General features: G+C 41.3%; 26 non-coding genes across 26 annotated transcripts; all 26 read left to right on the plus strand.

Annotated features, from left to right (window-relative positions):
* Positions 1-120: 120 nt before the first annotated feature.
* Positions 121-193, plus strand: TRNAT-CGU (transfer RNA threonine (anticodon CGU)). The gene has a single exon. It is a non-coding gene; the product is annotated as a tRNA-Thr (tRNA).
* A 451-nt stretch (positions 194-644) lies between these two features.
* TRNAA-UGC (transfer RNA alanine (anticodon UGC)) lies at positions 645-717 on the plus strand. The gene has a single exon. It is a non-coding gene; the product is annotated as a tRNA-Ala (tRNA).
* A 492-nt stretch (positions 718-1209) lies between these two features.
* On the plus strand, positions 1210-1282 carry TRNAT-CGU (transfer RNA threonine (anticodon CGU)). The gene has a single exon. It is a non-coding gene; the product is annotated as a tRNA-Thr (tRNA).
* A 450-nt stretch (positions 1283-1732) lies between these two features.
* On the plus strand, positions 1733-1805 carry TRNAT-UGU (transfer RNA threonine (anticodon UGU)). Its single transcript has one exon. It is a non-coding gene; the product is annotated as a tRNA-Thr (tRNA).
* Positions 1806-2296: 491 nt separating this feature from the next.
* TRNAT-CGU (transfer RNA threonine (anticodon CGU)) lies at positions 2297-2369 on the plus strand. The gene has a single exon. It is a non-coding gene; the product is annotated as a tRNA-Thr (tRNA).
* A 451-nt stretch (positions 2370-2820) lies between these two features.
* On the plus strand, positions 2821-2893 carry TRNAT-UGU (transfer RNA threonine (anticodon UGU)). The gene has a single exon. It is a non-coding gene; the product is annotated as a tRNA-Thr (tRNA).
* Positions 2894-3384: 491 nt separating this feature from the next.
* Positions 3385-3457, plus strand: TRNAT-CGU (transfer RNA threonine (anticodon CGU)). Its single transcript has one exon. It is a non-coding gene; the product is annotated as a tRNA-Thr (tRNA).
* Positions 3458-3908: 451 nt separating this feature from the next.
* Positions 3909-3981, plus strand: TRNAT-UGU (transfer RNA threonine (anticodon UGU)). The gene has a single exon. It is a non-coding gene; the product is annotated as a tRNA-Thr (tRNA).
* Positions 3982-4472: 491 nt separating this feature from the next.
* On the plus strand, positions 4473-4545 carry TRNAT-CGU (transfer RNA threonine (anticodon CGU)). Its single transcript has one exon. It is a non-coding gene; the product is annotated as a tRNA-Thr (tRNA).
* Positions 4546-5561: 1016 nt separating this feature from the next.
* On the plus strand, positions 5562-5634 carry TRNAT-CGU (transfer RNA threonine (anticodon CGU)). Its single transcript has one exon. It is a non-coding gene; the product is annotated as a tRNA-Thr (tRNA).
* A 1016-nt stretch (positions 5635-6650) lies between these two features.
* On the plus strand, positions 6651-6723 carry TRNAT-CGU (transfer RNA threonine (anticodon CGU)). Its single transcript has one exon. It is a non-coding gene; the product is annotated as a tRNA-Thr (tRNA).
* A 1016-nt stretch (positions 6724-7739) lies between these two features.
* TRNAT-CGU (transfer RNA threonine (anticodon CGU)) lies at positions 7740-7812 on the plus strand. The gene has a single exon. It is a non-coding gene; the product is annotated as a tRNA-Thr (tRNA).
* An 896-nt stretch (positions 7813-8708) lies between these two features.
* On the plus strand, positions 8709-8781 carry TRNAA-UGC (transfer RNA alanine (anticodon UGC)). Its single transcript has one exon. It is a non-coding gene; the product is annotated as a tRNA-Ala (tRNA).
* Positions 8782-9273: 492 nt separating this feature from the next.
* On the plus strand, positions 9274-9346 carry TRNAT-CGU (transfer RNA threonine (anticodon CGU)). The gene has a single exon. It is a non-coding gene; the product is annotated as a tRNA-Thr (tRNA).
* Positions 9347-9797: 451 nt separating this feature from the next.
* TRNAA-UGC (transfer RNA alanine (anticodon UGC)) lies at positions 9798-9870 on the plus strand. Its single transcript has one exon. It is a non-coding gene; the product is annotated as a tRNA-Ala (tRNA).
* A 492-nt stretch (positions 9871-10362) lies between these two features.
* TRNAT-CGU (transfer RNA threonine (anticodon CGU)) lies at positions 10363-10435 on the plus strand. Its single transcript has one exon. It is a non-coding gene; the product is annotated as a tRNA-Thr (tRNA).
* An 896-nt stretch (positions 10436-11331) lies between these two features.
* TRNAA-UGC (transfer RNA alanine (anticodon UGC)) lies at positions 11332-11404 on the plus strand. The gene has a single exon. It is a non-coding gene; the product is annotated as a tRNA-Ala (tRNA).
* Positions 11405-11896: 492 nt separating this feature from the next.
* Positions 11897-11969, plus strand: TRNAT-CGU (transfer RNA threonine (anticodon CGU)). The gene has a single exon. It is a non-coding gene; the product is annotated as a tRNA-Thr (tRNA).
* A 1016-nt stretch (positions 11970-12985) lies between these two features.
* Positions 12986-13058, plus strand: TRNAT-CGU (transfer RNA threonine (anticodon CGU)). The gene has a single exon. It is a non-coding gene; the product is annotated as a tRNA-Thr (tRNA).
* Positions 13059-13509: 451 nt separating this feature from the next.
* On the plus strand, positions 13510-13582 carry TRNAA-UGC (transfer RNA alanine (anticodon UGC)). The gene has a single exon. It is a non-coding gene; the product is annotated as a tRNA-Ala (tRNA).
* Positions 13583-14074: 492 nt separating this feature from the next.
* Positions 14075-14147, plus strand: TRNAT-CGU (transfer RNA threonine (anticodon CGU)). The gene has a single exon. It is a non-coding gene; the product is annotated as a tRNA-Thr (tRNA).
* An 896-nt stretch (positions 14148-15043) lies between these two features.
* TRNAA-UGC (transfer RNA alanine (anticodon UGC)) lies at positions 15044-15116 on the plus strand. The gene has a single exon. It is a non-coding gene; the product is annotated as a tRNA-Ala (tRNA).
* A 492-nt stretch (positions 15117-15608) lies between these two features.
* On the plus strand, positions 15609-15681 carry TRNAT-CGU (transfer RNA threonine (anticodon CGU)). The gene has a single exon. It is a non-coding gene; the product is annotated as a tRNA-Thr (tRNA).
* Positions 15682-16132: 451 nt separating this feature from the next.
* On the plus strand, positions 16133-16205 carry TRNAA-UGC (transfer RNA alanine (anticodon UGC)). The gene has a single exon. It is a non-coding gene; the product is annotated as a tRNA-Ala (tRNA).
* A 492-nt stretch (positions 16206-16697) lies between these two features.
* On the plus strand, positions 16698-16770 carry TRNAT-CGU (transfer RNA threonine (anticodon CGU)). The gene has a single exon. It is a non-coding gene; the product is annotated as a tRNA-Thr (tRNA).
* A 451-nt stretch (positions 16771-17221) lies between these two features.
* On the plus strand, positions 17222-17294 carry TRNAT-UGU (transfer RNA threonine (anticodon UGU)). The gene has a single exon. It is a non-coding gene; the product is annotated as a tRNA-Thr (tRNA).
* The last annotated feature ends 53 nt before the right edge of the window (positions 17295-17347 follow it).

Consider the following 17347-nt stretch of genomic DNA (forward strand, 5'->3'; position numbering starts at 1 on the left):
ATGCTTTTCCTTAAACACTACTCATGGCGTTTTAGGTAGTGCTACCTGCAAATATTTAAAATGTAAATTAACTTTCTGGTGCAAATGTGGAAAAAAGTTTGTGGCAGTGTGCCACAGGCAGGCTTCATAGCTCAGAGGTTAGAGCACTGGTCTCGTAAACCAGGGGTCGTGAGTTCAATTCTCACTGGGGCCTTTCCTGCAAGCCTAGGCTGATAGGTAGAAGAAGTACTTTGGAACCATGTTGGTAGTGAAACATACTAACACAGCTACAGACTATTTTATGGCCAAATGTTTTGGAGCTGCCTAGGTTTCCTCATCAGGATAATAATAGGATGTATCTGAAGGATTAAAAAATACTAGGCAGATGTGAACACCTTGCTTCTAAACCAGTAATTTGAACCAAGGAAGTAAAAAGTCCAGTTAATGACAAACAGCTCCAGTCTTTATACTTCATCCCAAGAATTGGACTCTTAACGTGACCACTCTTTCTTTACGTTTCACAATTTTTCACACGTGTGTTTTTCCGGATGACTGCGAGAGTCCTCCTGGAGGCATTGGTTACAATCCCACTTATGACATTCTAGAATTTGGAAAAAGGAATGTAGAAATGGACGAAAAACACTGTGCGAGTAGTTGAAGAAATGGGCTTCATAGCTCAGGGGTTAGAGCACTGGTCTTGCAAACCAGGGGTCGTGAGTTCAATTCTCACTGGGGCCTAATTTATTAGTCTAGGGTATTGTGAATACTTTTGGAACGGGTTTTGTGGACCGAGGAAGAGAAAGAATCTATCAAGAGTTCTATTTTTTGTTCCCCGGAATTCCAAAATCAACAACCATAATGTCAAAGTCCTGCAGTCTTTAAATGTCATTCCAAGAATTACACTATTAACATCACCGTATTCTCTTCAGGTTGCGGAAACTTTTCATAGCCATGTAGATCTGTGCGATGACATGCTCTTCTGCTGGGCGCGCGGACACTCTTCATACAAAACCGAGAGTGTTTTCCAGTCTATTGTTTTGAAGTAAAGTGTCGTTCAAAATCATTGTTGTCTCTCCTGGAGTGGTGGGTTGAAATTCCACTTCCTTCAGAATGCTTTTCCTTAAACACTACTCATGACGTTTTAGGTAGTGCTACCTGCAAATATTTAAAATGTAAATTAACTTTCTGGTGCAAATGTGGAAAAAAGTTTGTGGCAGTGTGCCACAGGCAGGCTTCATAGCTCAGAGGTTAGAGCACTGGTCTCGTAAACCAGGGGTCGTGAGTTCAATTCTCACTGGGGCCTTTCCTGCAAGCCTAGGCTGATAGGTAGAAGAAGTACTTTGGAACCATGTTGGTAGTGAAACATACTAACACAGCTACAGACTATTTTATGGCCAAATGTTTTGGAGCTGCCTAGGTTTCCTCATCAGGATAATAATAGGATGTATCTGAAGGATTAAAAAATACTAGGCAGATGTGAACACCTTGCTTCTAAACCAGTAATTTGAACCAAGGAAGTAAAAAGTCCAGTTAATGACAAACAGCTCCAGTCTTTATACTTCATCCCAAGAATTGGACTCTTAACGTGACCACTCTTTCTTTACGTTTCACAATTTTTCACACGTGTGTTTTTCCGGATGACTGCGAGAGCCCTCCTGGAGGCATTGGTTACAATCCCACTTATGACATTCTAGAATTTGGAAAAAGGAATGTAGAAATGGACAAAAACACTGTGCGAGTAGTTGAAGAAATGGGCTTCATAGCTCAGGGGTTAGAGCACTGGTCTTGTAAACCAGGGGTCGTGAGTTCAATTCTCACTGGGGCCTAATTTATTAGTCTAGTGTATTGTGAATACTTTTGGAACGGGTTTTGTGGACCGAGGAAGAGATAGAATCTATCAAGAGTTCTATTTTTTGTTCCCCGGAATTCCAAATCAACAACCATAATGTCGAAGTCCTGCAGTCTTTAAATGTCATTCCAAGAATTACACTATTAACATCACCGTATTCTCTTCAGGTTGCGGAAACTTTTCATAGCCATGTAGGTCAGTGCGATGGCATGCTCTTCTGCTGGGCGCGCGGACACTCTTCATACAAAACCGAGAGTGTTTTCCAGTCTATTGTTTTGAAGTAAAGTGTCGTTCAAAATCATTGTTGTCTCTCCTGGAGTGGTGGGTTGAAATTCCACTTCCTTCAGAATGCTTTTCCTTAAACACTACTCATGGCGTTTTAGGTAGTGCTACCTGCAAATATTTAAAATGTAAATTAACTTTCTGGTGCAAATGTGGAAAAACGTTTGTGGCAGTGCGCCACAGGCAGGCTTCATAGCTCAGAGGTTAGAGCACTGGTCTCGTAAACCAGGGGTCGTGAGTTCAATTCTCACTGGGGCCTTTCCTGCAAGCCTAGGCTGATAGGTAGAAGAAGTACTTTGGAACCATGTTGGTAGTGAAACATACTAACACAGCTACAGACTATTTTATGGCCAAATGTTTCGGAGCTGCCTAGGTTTCCTCATCAGGATAATAATAGGATGTATCTGAAGGATTAAAAAATACTAGGCAGATGTGAACACTTTGCTTCTAAACCAGTAATTTGAACCAAGGAAGGTAAAAGTCCAGTTAATGACAAACAGCTCCAGTCTTTATACTTCATCCCAAGAATTGGACTCTTAACGTGACCACTCTTTCTTTACGTTTCACAATTTTTCACACGTGTGTTTTTCCGGATGACTGCGAGAGCCCTCCTGGAGGCATTGGTTACAATCCCACTTATGACATTCTAGAATTTGGAAAAAGGAATGTAGAAATGGACGAAAAACACTGTGCGAGTAGTTGAAGAAATGGGCTTCATAGCTCAGGGGTTAGAGCACTGGTCTTGTAAACCAGGGGTCGTGAGTTCAATTCTCACTGGGGCCTAATTTATTAGTCTAGGGTATTGTGAATACTTTTGGAACGGGTTTTGTGGACCGAGGAAGAGATAGAATCTATCAAGAGTTCTATTTTTTGTTCCCCGGAATTCCAAATCAACAACCATAATGTCGAAGTCCTGCAGTCTTTAAATGTCATTCCAAGAATTACACTATTAACATCACCGTATTCTCTTCAGGTTGCGGAAACTTTTCATAGCCATGTAGGTCAGTGCGATGGCATGCTCTTCTGCTGGGCACGCGGACACTCTTCATACAAAACCGAGAGTGTTTTCCAGTCTATTGTTTTGAAGTAAAGTGTCGTTCAAAATCATTGTTGTCTCTCCTGGAGTGGTGGGTTGAAATTCCACTTCCTTCAGAATGCTTTTCCTTAAACACTACTCATGGCGTTTTAGGTAGTGCTACCTGCAAATATTTAAAATGTAAATTAACTTTCTGGTGCAAATGTGGAAAAACGTTTGTGGCAGTGCGCCACAGGCAGGCTTCATAGCTCAGAGGTTAGAGCACTGGTCTCGTAAACCAGGGGTCGTGAGTTCAATTCTCACTGGGGCCTTTCCTGCAAGCCTAGGCTGATAGGTAGAAGAAGTACCTTGGAACCATGTTGGTAGTGAAACATACTAACACAGCTACAGACTATTTTATGGCCAAATGTTTCGGAGCTGCCTAGGTTTCCTCATCAGGATAATAATAGGATGTATCTGAAGGATTAAAAAATACTAGGCAGATGTGAACACTTTGCTTCTAAACCAGTAATTTGAACCAAGGAAGGTAAAAGTCCAGTTAATGACAAACAGCTCCAGTCTTTATACTTCATCCCAAGAATTGGACTCTTAACGTGACCACTCTTTCTTTACGTTTCACAATTTTTCACACGTGTGTTTTTCCGGATGACTGCGAGAGCCCTCCTGGAGGCATTGGTTACAATCCCACTTATGACATTCTAGAATTTGGAAAAAGGAATGTAGAAATGGACGAAAAACACTGTGCGAGTAGTTGAAGAAATGGGCTTCATAGCTCAGGGGTTAGAGCACTGGTCTTGTAAACCAGGGGTCGTGAGTTCAATTCTCACTGGGGCCTAATTTATTAGTCTAGGGTATTGTGAATACTTTTGGAACGGGTTTTGTGGACCGAGGAAGAGATAGAATCTATCAAGAGTTCTATTTTTTGTTCCCCGGAATTCCAAATCAACAACCATAATGTCGAAGTCCTGCAGTCTTTAAATGTCATTCCAAGAATTACACTATTAACATCACCGTATTCTCTTCAGGTTGCGGAAACTTTTCATAGCCATGTAGGTCAGTGCGATGGCATGCTCTTCTGCTGGGCGCGCGGACACTCTTCATACAAAACCGAGAGTGTTTTCCAGTCTATTGTTTTGAAGTAAAGTGTCGTTCAAAATCATTGTTGTCTCTCCTGGAGTGGTGGGTTGAAATTCCACTTCCTTCAGAATGCTTTTCCTTAAACACTACTCATGGCGTTTTAGGTAGTGCTACCTGCAAATATTTAAAATGTAAATTAACTTTCTGGTGCAAATGTGGAAAAACGTTTGTGGCAGTGCGCCACAGGCAGGCTTCATAGCTCAGAGGTTAGAGCACTGGTCTCGTAAACCAGGGGTCGTGAGTTCAATTCTCACTGGGGCCTTTCCTGCAAGCCTAGGCTGATAGGTAGAAGAAGTACTTTGGAACCATGTTGGTAGTGAAACATACTAACACAGCTACAGACTATTTTATGGCCAAATGTTTTGGAGCTGCCTAGGTTTCCTCATCAGGATAATAATAGGATGTATCTGAAGGATTAAAAAATACTAGGCAGATGTGAACACCTTGCTTCTAAACCAGTAATTTGAACCAAGGAAGTAAAAAGTCCAGTTAATGACAAACAGCTCCAGTCTTTATACTTCATCCCAAGAATTGGACTCTTAACGTGACCACTCTTTCTTTACGTTTCACAATTTTTCACACGTGTGTTTTTCCGGATGACTGCGAGAGTCCTCCTGGAGGCATTGGTTACAATCCCACTTATGACATTCTAGAATTTGGAAAAAGGAATGTAGAAATGGACGAAAAACACTGTGTGAGTAGTTGAAGAAATGGGCTTCATAGCTCAGGGGTTAGAGCACTGGTCTTGTAAACCAGCGGTCGTGAGTTCAATTCTCACTGGGGCCTAATTTATTAGTCTAGGGTATTGTGAATACTTTTGGAACGGGTTTTGTGGACCGAGGAAGAGAAAGAATCTATCAAGAGTTCTATTTTTTGTTCCCCGGAATTCCAAAATCAACAACCATAATGTCAAAGTCCTGCAGTCTTTAAATGTCATTCCAAGAATTACACTATTAACATCACCGTATTCTCTTCAGGTTGCGGAAACTTTTCATAGCCATGTAGATCTGTGCGATGACATGCTCTTCTGCTGGGCGCGCGGACACTCTTCATACAAAACCGAGAGTGTTTTCCAGTCTATTATTTTGAAGTAAAGCGTCGTTCAAAATCATTGTTGTCTCTCCTGGAGTGGTGGGTTGAAATTCCACTTCCTTCAGAATGCTTTTCCTTAAACACTACTCATGGCGTTTTAGGTAGTGCTACCTGCAAATATTTAAAATGTAAATTAACTTTCTGGTGCAAATGTGGAAAAAAGTTTGTGGCAGTGTGCCACAGGCAGGCTTCATAGCTCAGAGGTTAGAGCACTGGTCTCGTAAACCAGGGGTCGTGAGTTCAATTCTCACTGGGGCCTTTCCTGCAAGCCTAGGCTGATAGGTAGAAGAAGTACTTTGGAACCATGTTGGTAGTGAAACATACTAACACAGCTACAGACTATTTTATGGCCAAATGTTTTGGAGCTGCCTAGGTTTCCTCATCAGGATAATAATAGGATGTATCTGAAGGATTAAAAAATACTAGGCAGATGTGAACACCTTGCTTCTAAACCAGTAATTTGAACCAAGGAAGTAAAAAGTCCAGTTAATGACAAACAGCTCCAGTCTTTATACTTCATCCCAAGAATTGGACTCTTAACGTGACCACTCTTTCTTTACGTTTCACAATTTTTCACACGTGTGTTTTTCCGGATGACTGCGAGAGTCCTCCTGGAGGCATTGGTTACAATCCCACTTATGACATTCTAGAATTTGGAAAAAGGAATGTAGAAATGGACGAAAAACACTGTGTGAGTAGTTGAAGAAATGGGCTTCATAGCTCAGGGGTTAGAGCACTGGTCTTGTAAACCAGCGGTCGTGAGTTCAATTCTCACTGGGGCCTAATTTATTAGTCTAGGGTATTGTGAATACTTTTGGAACGGGTTTTGTGGACCGAGGAAGAGAAAGAATCTATCAAGAGTTCTATTTTTTGTTCCCCGGAATTCCAAAATCAACAACCATAATGTCAAAGTCCTGCAGTCTTTAAATGTCATTCCAAGAATTACACTATTAACATCACCGTATTCTCTTCAGGTTGCGGAAACTTTTCATAGCCATGTAGATCTGTGCGATGACATGCTCTTCTGCTGGGCGCGCGGACACTCTTCATACAAAACCGAGAGTGTTTTCCAGTCTATTATTTTGAAGTAAAGCGTCGTTCAAAATCATTGTTGTCTCTCCTGGAGTGGTGGGTTGAAATTCCACTTCCTTCAGAATGCTTTTCCTTAAACACTACTCATGGCGTTTTAGGTAGTGCTACCTGCAAATATTTAAAATGTAAATTAACTTTCTGGTGCAAATGTGGAAAAAAGTTTGTGGCAGTGTGCCACAGGCAGGCTTCATAGCTCAGAGGTTAGAGCACTGGTCTCGTAAACCAGGGGTCGTGAGTTCAATTCTCACTGGGGCCTTTCCTGCAAGCCTAGGCTGATAGGTAGAAGAAGTACTTTGGAACCATGTTGGTAGTGAAACATACTAACACAGCTACAGACTATTTTATGGCCAAATGTTTTGGAGCTGCCTAGGTTTCCTCATCAGGATAATAATAGGATGTATCTGAAGGATTAAAAAATACTAGGCAGATGTGAACACCTTGCTTCTAAACCAGTAATTTGAACCAAGGAAGTAAAAAGTCCAGTTAATGACAAACAGCTCCAGTCTTTATACTTCATCCCAAGAATTGGACTCTTAACGTGACCACTCTTTCTTTACGTTTCACAATTTTTCACACGTGTGTTTTTCCGGATGACTGCGAGAGTCCTCCTGGAGGCATTGGTTACAATCCCACTTATGACATTCTAGAATTTGAAAAAAGGAATGTAGAAATGGACGAAAAACACTGTGTGAGTAGTTGAAGAAATGGGCTTCATAGCTCAGGGGTTAGAGCACTGGTCTTGTAAACCAGCGGTCGTGAGTTCAATTCTCACTGGGGCCTAATTTATTAGTCTAGGGTATTGTGAATACTTTTGGAACGGGTTTTGTGGACCGAGGAAGAGAAAGAATCTATCAAGAGTTCTATTTTTTGTTCCCCGGAATTCCAAAATCAACAACCATAATGTCAAAGTCCTGCAGTCTTTAAATGTCATTCCAAGAATTACACTATTAACATCACCGTATTCTCTTCAGGTTGCGGAAACTTTTCATAGCCATGTAGATCTGTGCGATGACATGCTCTTCTGCTGGGCGCGCGGACACTCTTCATACAAAACCGAGAGTGTTTTCCAGTCTATTGTTTTGAAGTAAAGTGTCGTTCAAAATCATTGTTGTCTCTCCTGGAGTGGTGGGTTGAAATTCCACTTCCTTCAGAATGCTTTTCCTTAAACACTACTCATGACGTTTTAGGTAGTGCTACCTGCAAATATTTAAAATGTAAATTAACTTTCTGGTGCAAATGTGGAAAAAAGTTTGTGGCAGTGTGCCACAGGCAGGCTTCATAGCTCAGAGGTTAGAGCACTGGTCTCGTAAACCAGGGGTCGTGAGTTCAATTCTCACTGGGGCCTTTCCTGCAAGCCTAGGCTGATAGGTAGAAGAAGTACTTTGGAACCATGTTGGTAGTGAAACATACTAACACAGCTACAGACTATTTTATGGCCAAATGTTTTGGAGCTGCCTAGGTTTCCTCATCAGGATAATAATAGGATGTATCTGAAGGATTAAAAAATACTAGGCAGATGTGAACACCTTGCTTCTAAACCAGTAATTTGAACCAAGGAAGTAAAAAGTCCAGTTAATGACAAACAGCTCCAGTCTTTATACTTCATCCCAAGAATTGGACTCTTAACGTGACCACTCTTTCTTTACGTTTCACAATTTTCACAAATATTTAAAATGTAAATTAACTTTCTGGTGCAAATGTGGAAAAAAGTTTGTGGCAGTGTGCCACAGGCAGGGTAGAGCACTGGTCTCGTAAACCAGGGGTCGTGAGTTCAATTCTCACTGGGGCCTTTCCTGCAAGCCTAGGCTGATAGGTAGAAGAAGTACTTTGGAACCATGTTGGTAGTGAAACATACTAACACAGCTACAGACTATTTTATGGCCAAATGTTTTGGAGCTGCCTAGGTTTCCTCATCAGGATAATAATAGGATGTATCTGAAGGATTAAAAAATACTAGGCAGATGTGAACACCTTGCTTCTAAACCAGTAATTTGAACCAAGGAAGTAAAAAGTCCAGTTAATGACAAACAGCTCCAGTCTTTATACTTCATCCCAAGAATTGGACTCTTAACGTGACCACTCTTTCTTTACGTTTCACAATTTTTCACACGTGTGTTTTTCCGGATGACTGCGAGAGTCCTCCTGGAGGCATTGGTTACAATCCCACTTATGACATTCTAGAATTTGGAAAAAGGAATGTAGAAATGGACGAAAAACACTGTGCGAGTAGTTGAAGAAATGGGCTTCATAGCTCAGGGGTTAGAGCACTGGTCTTGCAAACCAGGGGTCGTGAGTTCAATTCTCACTGGGGCCTAATTTATTAGTCTAGGGTATTGTGAATACTTTTGGAACGGGTTTTGTGGACCGAGGAAGAGAAAGAATCTATCAAGAGTTCTATTTTTTGTTCCCCGGAATTCCAAAATCAACAACCATAATGTCAAAGTCCTGCAGTCTTTAAATGTCATTCCAAGAATTACACTATTAACATCACCGTATTCTCTTCAGGTTGCGGAAACTTTTCATAGCCATGTAGATCTGTGCGATGACATGCTCTTCTGCTGGGCGCGCGGACACTCTTCATACAAAACCGAGAGTGTTTTCCAGTCTATTGTTTTGAAGTAAAGTGTCGTTCAAAATCATTGTTGTCTCTCCTGGAGTGGTGGGTTGAAATTCCACTTCCTTCAGAATGCTTTTCCTTAAACACTACTCATGGCGTTTTAGGTAGTGCTACCTGCAAATATTTAAAATGTAAATTAACTTTCTGGTGCAAATGTGGAAAAAAGTTTGTGGCAGTGTGCCACAGGCAGGCTTCATAGCTCAGAGGTTAGAGCACTGGTCTCGTAAACCAGGGGTCGTGAGTTCAATTCTCACTGGGGCCTTTCCTGCAAGCCTAGGCTGATAGGTAGAAGAAGTACCTTGGAACCATGTTGGTAGTGAAACATACTAACACAGCTACAGACTATTTTATGGCCAAATGTTTCGGAGCTGCCTAGGTTTCCTCATCAGGATAATAATAGGATGTATCTGAAGGATTAAAAAATACTAGGCAGATGTGAACACCTTGCTTCTAAACCAGTAATTTGAACCAAGGAAGTAAAAAGTCCAGTTAATGACAAACAGCTCCAGTCTTTATACTTCATCCCAAGAATTGGACTCTTAACGTGACCACTCTTTCTTTACGTTTCACAATTTTTCACACGTGTGTTTTTCCGGATGACTGCGAGAGTCCTCCTGGAGGCATTGGTTACAATCCCACTTATGACATTCTAGAATTTGGAAAAAGGAATGTAGAAATGGACGAAAAACACTGTGCGAGTAGTTGAAGAAATGGGCTTCATAGCTCAGGGGTTAGAGCACTGGTCTTGCAAACCAGGGGTCGTGAGTTCAATTCTCACTGGGGCCTAATTTATTAGTCTAGGGTGTTGTGAATACTTTTGGAACGGGTTTTGTGGACCGAGGAAGAGAAAGAATCTATCAAGAGTTCTATTTTTTGTTCCCCGGAATTCCAAAATCAACAACCATAATGTCAAAGTCCTGCAGTCTTTAAATGTCATTCCAAGAATTACACTATTAACATCACCGTATTCTCTTCAGGTTGCGGAAACTTTTCATAGCCATGTAGATCTGTGCGATGACATGCTCTTCTGCTGGGCGCGCGGACACTCTTCATACAAAACCGAGAGTGTTTTCCAGTCTATTGTTTTGAAGTAAAGTGTCGTTCAAAATCATTGTTGTCTCTCCTGGAGTGGTGGGTTGAAATTCCACTTCCTTCAGAATGCTTTTCCTTAAACACTACTCATGACGTTTTAGGTAGTGCTACCTGCAAATATTTAAAATGTAAATTAACTTTCTGGTGCAAATGTGGAAAAAAGTTTGTGGCAGTGTGCCACAGGCAGGCTTCATAGCTCAGAGGTTAGAGCACTGGTCTCGTAAACCAGGGGTCGTGAGTTCAATTCTCACTGGGGCCTTTCCTGCAAGCCTAGGCTGATAGGTAGAAGAAGTACTTTGGAACCATGTTGGTAGTGAAACATACTAACACAGCTACAGACTATTTTATGGCCAAATGTTTTGGAGCTGCCTAGGTTTCCTCATCAGGATAACAATAGGATGTATCTGAAGGATTAAAAAATACTAGGCAGATGTGAACACCTTGCTTCTAAACCAGTAATTTGAACCAAGGAAGTAAAAAGTCCAGTTAATGACAAACAGCTCCAGTCTTTATACTTCATCCCAAGAATTGGACTCTTAACGTGACCACTCTTTCTTTACGTTTCACAATTTTCACAAATATTTAAAATGTAAATTAACTTTCTGGTGCAAATGTGGAAAAAAGTTTGTGGCAGTGTGCCACAGGCAGGTTAGAGCACTGGTCTCGTAAACCAGGGGTCGTGAGTTCAATTCTCACTGGGGCCTTTCCTGCAAGCCTAGGCTGATAGGTAGAAGAAGTACTTTGGAACCATGTTGGTAGTGAAACATACTAACACAGCTACAGACTATTTTATGGCCAAATGTTTTGGAGCTGCCTAGGTTTCCTCATCAGGATAATAATAGGATGTATCTGAAGGATTAAAAAATACTAGGCAGATGTGAACACCTTGCTTCTAAACCAGTAATTTGAACCAAGGAAGTAAAAAGTCCAGTTAATGACAAACAGCTCCAGTCTTTATACTTCATCCCAAGAATTGGACTCTTAACGTGACCACTCTTTCTTTACGTTTCACAATTTTTCACACGTGTGTTTTTCCGGATGACTGCGAGAGTCCTCCTGGAGGCATTGGTTACAATCCCACTTATGACATTCTAGAATTTGGAAAAAGGAATGTAGAAATGGACGAAAAACACTGTGCGAGTAGTTGAAGAAATGGGCTTCATAGCTCAGGGGTTAGAGCACTGGTCTTGCAAACCAGGGGTCGTGAGTTCAATTCTCACTGGGGCCTAATTTATTAGTCTAGGGTATTGTGAATACTTTTGGAACGGGTTTTGTGGACCGAGGAAGAGAAAGAATCTATCAAGAGTTCTATTTTTTGTTCCCCGGAATTCCAAAATCAACAACCATAATGTCAAAGTCCTGCAGTCTTTAAATGTCATTCCAAGAATTACACTATTAACATCACCGTATTCTCTTCAGGTTGCGGAAACTTTTCATAGCCATGTAGATCTGTGCGATGACATGCTCTTCTGCTGGGCGCGCGGACACTCTTCATACAAAACCGAGAGTGTTTTCCAGTCTATTGTTTTGAAGTAAAGTGTCGTTCAAAATCATTGTTGTCTCTCCTGGAGTGGTGGGTTGAAATTCCACTTCCTTCAGAATGCTTTTCCTTAAACACTACTCATGGCGTTTTAGGTAGTGCTACCTGCAAATATTTAAAATGTAAATTAACTTTCTGGTGCAAATGTGGAAAAAAGTTTGTGGCAGTGTGCCACAGGCAGGCTTCATAGCTCAGAGGTTAGAGCACTGGTCTCGTAAACCAGGGGTCGTGAGTTCAATTCTCACTGGGGCCTTTCCTGCAAGCCTAGGCTGATAGGTAGAAGAAGTACCTTGGAACCATGTTGGTAGTGAAACATACTAACACAGCTACAGACTATTTTATGGCCAAATGTTTCGGAGCTGCCTAGGTTTCCTCATCAGGATAATAATAGGATGTATCTGAAGGATTAAAAAATACTAGGCAGATGTGAACACCTTGCTTCTAAACCAGTAATTTGAACCAAGGAAGTAAAAAGTCCAGTTAATGACAAACAGCTCCAGTCTTTATACTTCATCCCAAGAATTGGACTCTTAACGTGACCACTCTTTCTTTACGTTTCACAATTTTTCACACGTGTGTTTTTCCGGATGACTGCGAGAGTCCTCCTGGAGGCATTGGTTACAATCCCACTTATGACATTCTAGAATTTGGAAAAAGGAATGTAGAAATGGACGAAAAACACTGTGCGAGTAGTTGAAGAAATGGGCTTCATAGCTCAGGGGTTAGAGCACTGGTCTTGTAAACCAGGGGTCGTGAGTTCAATCCTCACTGGGGCCTAATTTATTAGTCTAGGGTATTGTGAATACTTTTGGAACGGGTTTTGTGGACCGAGGAAGAGATAGAATCTATCAAGAGTTCTATTTTTTGTTCCCCGGAATTCCAAAATCAACAACCATAATGTCAAAGTCCTGCAGTCTTTAAATGTCATTCCAAGAATTACACTATTAACATCACCGTATTCTCTTCAGGTTGCGGAAACTTTTCATAGCCATGTAGATCTGTGCGATGACATGCTCTTCTGCTGGGCGCGCGGACACTCTTCATACAAAACCGAGAGTGTTTTCCAGTCTATTGTTTTGAAGTAAAGTGTCGTTCAAAATCATTGTTGTCTCTCCTGGAGTGGTGGGTTGAAATTCCACTTCCTTCAGAATGCTTTTCCTTAAACACTACTCATGACGTTTTAGGTAGTGCTACCTGCAAATATTTAAAATGTAAATTAACTTTCTGGTGCAAATGTGGAAAAAAGTTTGTGGCAGTGTGCCACAGGCAGGCTTCATAGCTCAGAGGTTAGAGCACTGGTCTCGTAAACCAGGGGTCGTGAGTTCAATTCTCACTGGGGCCTTTCCTGCAAGCCTAGGCTGATAGGTAGAAGAAGTACTTTGGAACCATGTTGGTAGTGAAACATACTAACACAGCTACAGACTATTTTATGGCCAAATGTTTTGGAGCTGCCTAGGTTTCCTCATCAGGATAACAATAGGATGTATCTGAAGGATTAAAAAATACTAGGCAGATGTGAACACCTTGCTTCTAAACCAGTAATTTGAACCAAGGAAGTAAAAAGTCCAGTTAATGACAAACAGCTCCAGTCTTTATACTTCATCCCAAGAATTGGACTCTTAACGTGACCACTCTTTCTTTACGTTTCACAATTTTTCACACGTGTGTTTTTCCGGATGACTGCGAGAGTCCTCCTGGAGGCATTGGTTACAATCCCACTTATGACATTCTAGAATTTGGAAAAAGGAATGTAGAAATGGACGAAAAACACTGTGCGAGTAGTTGAAGAAATGGGCTTCATAGCTCAGGGGTTAGAGCACTGGTCTTGCAAACCAGGGGTCGTGAGTTCAATTCTCACTGGGGCCTAATTTATTAGTCTAGGGTGTTGTGAATACTTTTGGAACGGGTTTTGTGGACCGAGGAAGAGAAAGAATCTATCAAGAGTTCTATTTTTTGTTCCCCGGAATTCCAAAATCAACAACCATAATGTCAAAGTCCTGCAGTCTTTAAATGTCATTCCAAGAATTACACTATTAACATCACCGTATTCTCTTCAGGTTGCGGAAACTTTTCATAGCCATGTAGATCTGTGCGATGACATGCTCTTCTGCTGGGCGCGCGGACACTCTTCATACAAAACCGAGAGTGTTTTCCAGTCTATTGTTTTGAAGTAAAGTGTCGTTCAAAATCATTGTTGTCTCTCCTGGAGTGGTGGGTTGAAATTCCACTTCCTTCAGAATGCTTTTCCTTAAACACTACTCATGACGTTTTAGGTAGTGCTACCTGCAAATATTTAAAATGTAAATTAACTTTCTGGTGCAAATGTGGAAAAAAGTTTGTGGCAGTGTGCCACAGGCAGGCTTCATAGCTCAGAGGTTAGAGCACTGGTCTCGTAAACCAGGGGTCGTGAGTTCAATTCTCACTGGGGCCTTTCCTGCAAGCCTAGGCTGATAGGTAGAAGAAGTACTTTGGAACCATGTTGGTAGTGAAACATACTAACACAGCTACAGACTATTTTATGGCCAAATGTTTTGGAGCTGCCTAGGTTTCCTCATCAGGATAACAATAGGATGTATCTGAAGGATTAAAAAATACTAGGCAGATGTGAACACCTTGCTTCTAAACCAGTAATTTGAACCAAGGAAGTAAAAAGTCCAGTTAATGACAAACAGCTCCAGTCTTTATACTTCATCCCAAGAATTGGACTCTTAACGTGACCACTCTTTCTTTACGTTTCACAATTTTCACAAATATTTAAAATGTAAATTAACTTTCTGGTGCAAATGTGGAAAAAAGTTTGTGGCAGTGTGCCACAGGCAGGTTAGAGCACTGGTCTCGTAAACCAGGGGTCGTGAGTTCAATTCTCACTGGGGCCTTTCCTGCAAGCCTAGGCTGATAGGTAGAAGAAGTACTTTGGAACCATGTTGGTAGTGAAACATACTAACACAGCTACAGACTATTTTATGGCCAAATGTTTTGGAGCTGCCTAGGTTTCCTCATCAGGATAATAATAGGATGTATCTGAAGGATTAAAAAATACTAGGCAGATGTGAACACCTTGCTTCTAAACCAGTAATTTGAACCAAGGAAGTAAAAAGTCCAGTTAATGACAAACAGCTCCAGTCTTTATACTTCATCCCAAGAATTGGACTCTTAACGTGACCACTCTTTCTTTACGTTTCACAATTTTTCACACGTGTGTTTTTCCGGATGACTGCGAGAGTCCTCCTGGAGGCATTGGTTACAATCCCACTTATGACATTCTAGAATTTGGAAAAAGGAATGTAGAAATGGACGAAAAACACTGTGCGAGTAGTTGAAGAAATGGGCTTCATAGCTCAGGGGTTAGAGCACTGGTCTTGCAAACCAGGGGTCGTGAGTTCAATTCTCACTGGGGCCTAATTTATTAGTCTAGGGTATTGTGAATACTTTTGGAACGGGTTTTGTGGACCGAGGAAGAGAAAGAATCTATCAAGAGTTCTATTTTTTGTTCCCCGGAATTCCAAAATCAACAACCATAATGTCAAAGTCCTGCAGTCTTTAAATGTCATTCCAAGAATTACACTATTAACATCACCGTATTCTCTTCAGGTTGCGGAAACTTTTCATAGCCATGTAGATCTGTGCGATGACATGCTCTTCTGCTGGGCGCGCGGACACTCTTCATACAAAACCGAGAGTGTTTTCCAGTCTATTGTTTTGAAGTAAAGTGTCGTTCAAAATCATTGTTGTCTCTCCTGGAGTGGTGGGTTGAAATTCCACTTCCTTCAGAATGCTTTTCCTTAAACACTACTCATGGCGTTTTAGGTAGTGCTACCTGCAAATATTTAAAATGTAAATTAACTTTCTGGTGCAAATGTGGAAAAAAGTTTGTGGCAGTGTGCCACAGGCAGGCTTCATAGCTCAGAGGTTAGAGCACTGGTCTCGTAAACCAGGGGTCGTGAGTTCAATTCTCACTGGGGCCTTTCCTGCAAGCCTAGGCTGATAGGTAGAAGAAGTACCTTGGAACCATGTTGGTAGTGAAACATACTAACACAGCTACAGACTATTTTATGGCCAAATGTTTCGGAGCTGCCTAGGTTTCCTCATCAGGATAATAATAGGATGTATCTGAAGGATTAAAAAATACTAGGCAGATGTGAACACCTTGCTTCTAAACCAGTAATTTGAACCAAGGAAGTAAAAAGTCCAGTTAATGACAAACAGCTCCAGTCTTTATACTTCATCCCAAGAATTGGACTCTTAACGTGACCACTCTTTCTTTACGTTTCACAATTTTTCACACGTGTGTTTTTCCGGATGACTGCGAGAGTCCTCCTGGAGGCATTGGTTACAATCCCACTTATGACATTCTAGAATTTGGAAAAAGGAATGTAGAAATGGACGAAAAACACTGTGCGAGTAGTTGAAGAAATGGGCTTCATAGCTCAGGGGTTAGAGCACTGGTCTTGCAAACCAGGGGTCGTGAGTTCAATTCTCACTGGGGCCTAATTTATTAGTCTAGGGTGTTGTGAATACTTTTGGAACGGGTTTTGTGGACCGAGGAAGAGAAAGAATCTATCAAGAGTTCTATTTTTTGTTCCCCGGAATTCCAAAATCAACAACCATAATGTCAAAGTCCTGCAGTCTTTAAATGTCATTCCAAGAATTACACTATTAACATCACCGTATTCTCTTCAGGTTGCGGAAACTTTTCATAGCCATGTAGATCTGTGCGATGACATGCTCTTCTGCTGGGCGCGCGGACACTCTTCATACAAAACCGAGAGTGTTTTCCAGTCTATTGTTTTGAAGTAAAGTGTCGTTCAAAATCATTGTTGTCTCTCCTGGAGTGGTGGGTTGAAATTCCACTTCCTTCAGAATGCTTTTCCTTAAACACTACTCATGACGTTTTAGGTAGTGCTACCTGCAAATATTTAAAATGTAAATTAACTTTCTGGTGCAAATGTGGAAAAAAGTTTGTGGCAGTGTGCCACAGGCAGGCTTCATAGCTCAGAGGTTAGAGCACTGGTCTCGTAAACCAGGGGTCGTGAGTTCAATTCTCACTGGGGCCTTTCCTGCAAGCCTAGGCTGATAGGTAGAAGAAGTACTTTGGAACCATGTTGGTAGTGAAACATACTAACACAGCTACAGACTATTTTATGGCCAAATGTTTTGGAGCTGCCTAGGTTTCCTCATCAGGATAATAATAGGATGTATCTGAAGGATTAAAAAATACTAGGCAGATGTGAACACCTTGCTTCTAAACCAGTAATTTGAACCAAGGAAGTAAAAAGTCCAGTTAATGACAAACAGCTCCAGTCTTTATACTTCATCCCAAGAATTGGACTCTTAACGTGACCACTCTTTCTTTACGTTTCACAATTTTTCACACGTGTGTTTTTCCGGATGACTGCGAGAGTCCTCCTGGAGGCATTGGTTACAATCCCACTTATGACATTCTAGAATTTGGAAAAAGGAATGTAGAAATGGACGAAAAACACTGTGCGAGTAGTTGAAGAAATGGGCTTCATAGCTCAGGGGTTAGAGCACTGGTCTTGTAAACCAGGGGTCGTGAGTTCAATTCTCACTGGGGCCTAATTTATTAGTCTAGGGTATTGTGAATACTTTTGGAACGGGTTTTGTGGACCG

This window comes from Eleutherodactylus coqui, chromosome 7 (assembly GCF_035609145.1).
Source record: "Eleutherodactylus coqui strain aEleCoq1 chromosome 7, aEleCoq1.hap1, whole genome shotgun sequence".
NCBI lineage: Eukaryota > Metazoa > Chordata > Amphibia > Anura > Eleutherodactylidae > Eleutherodactylus > Eleutherodactylus coqui.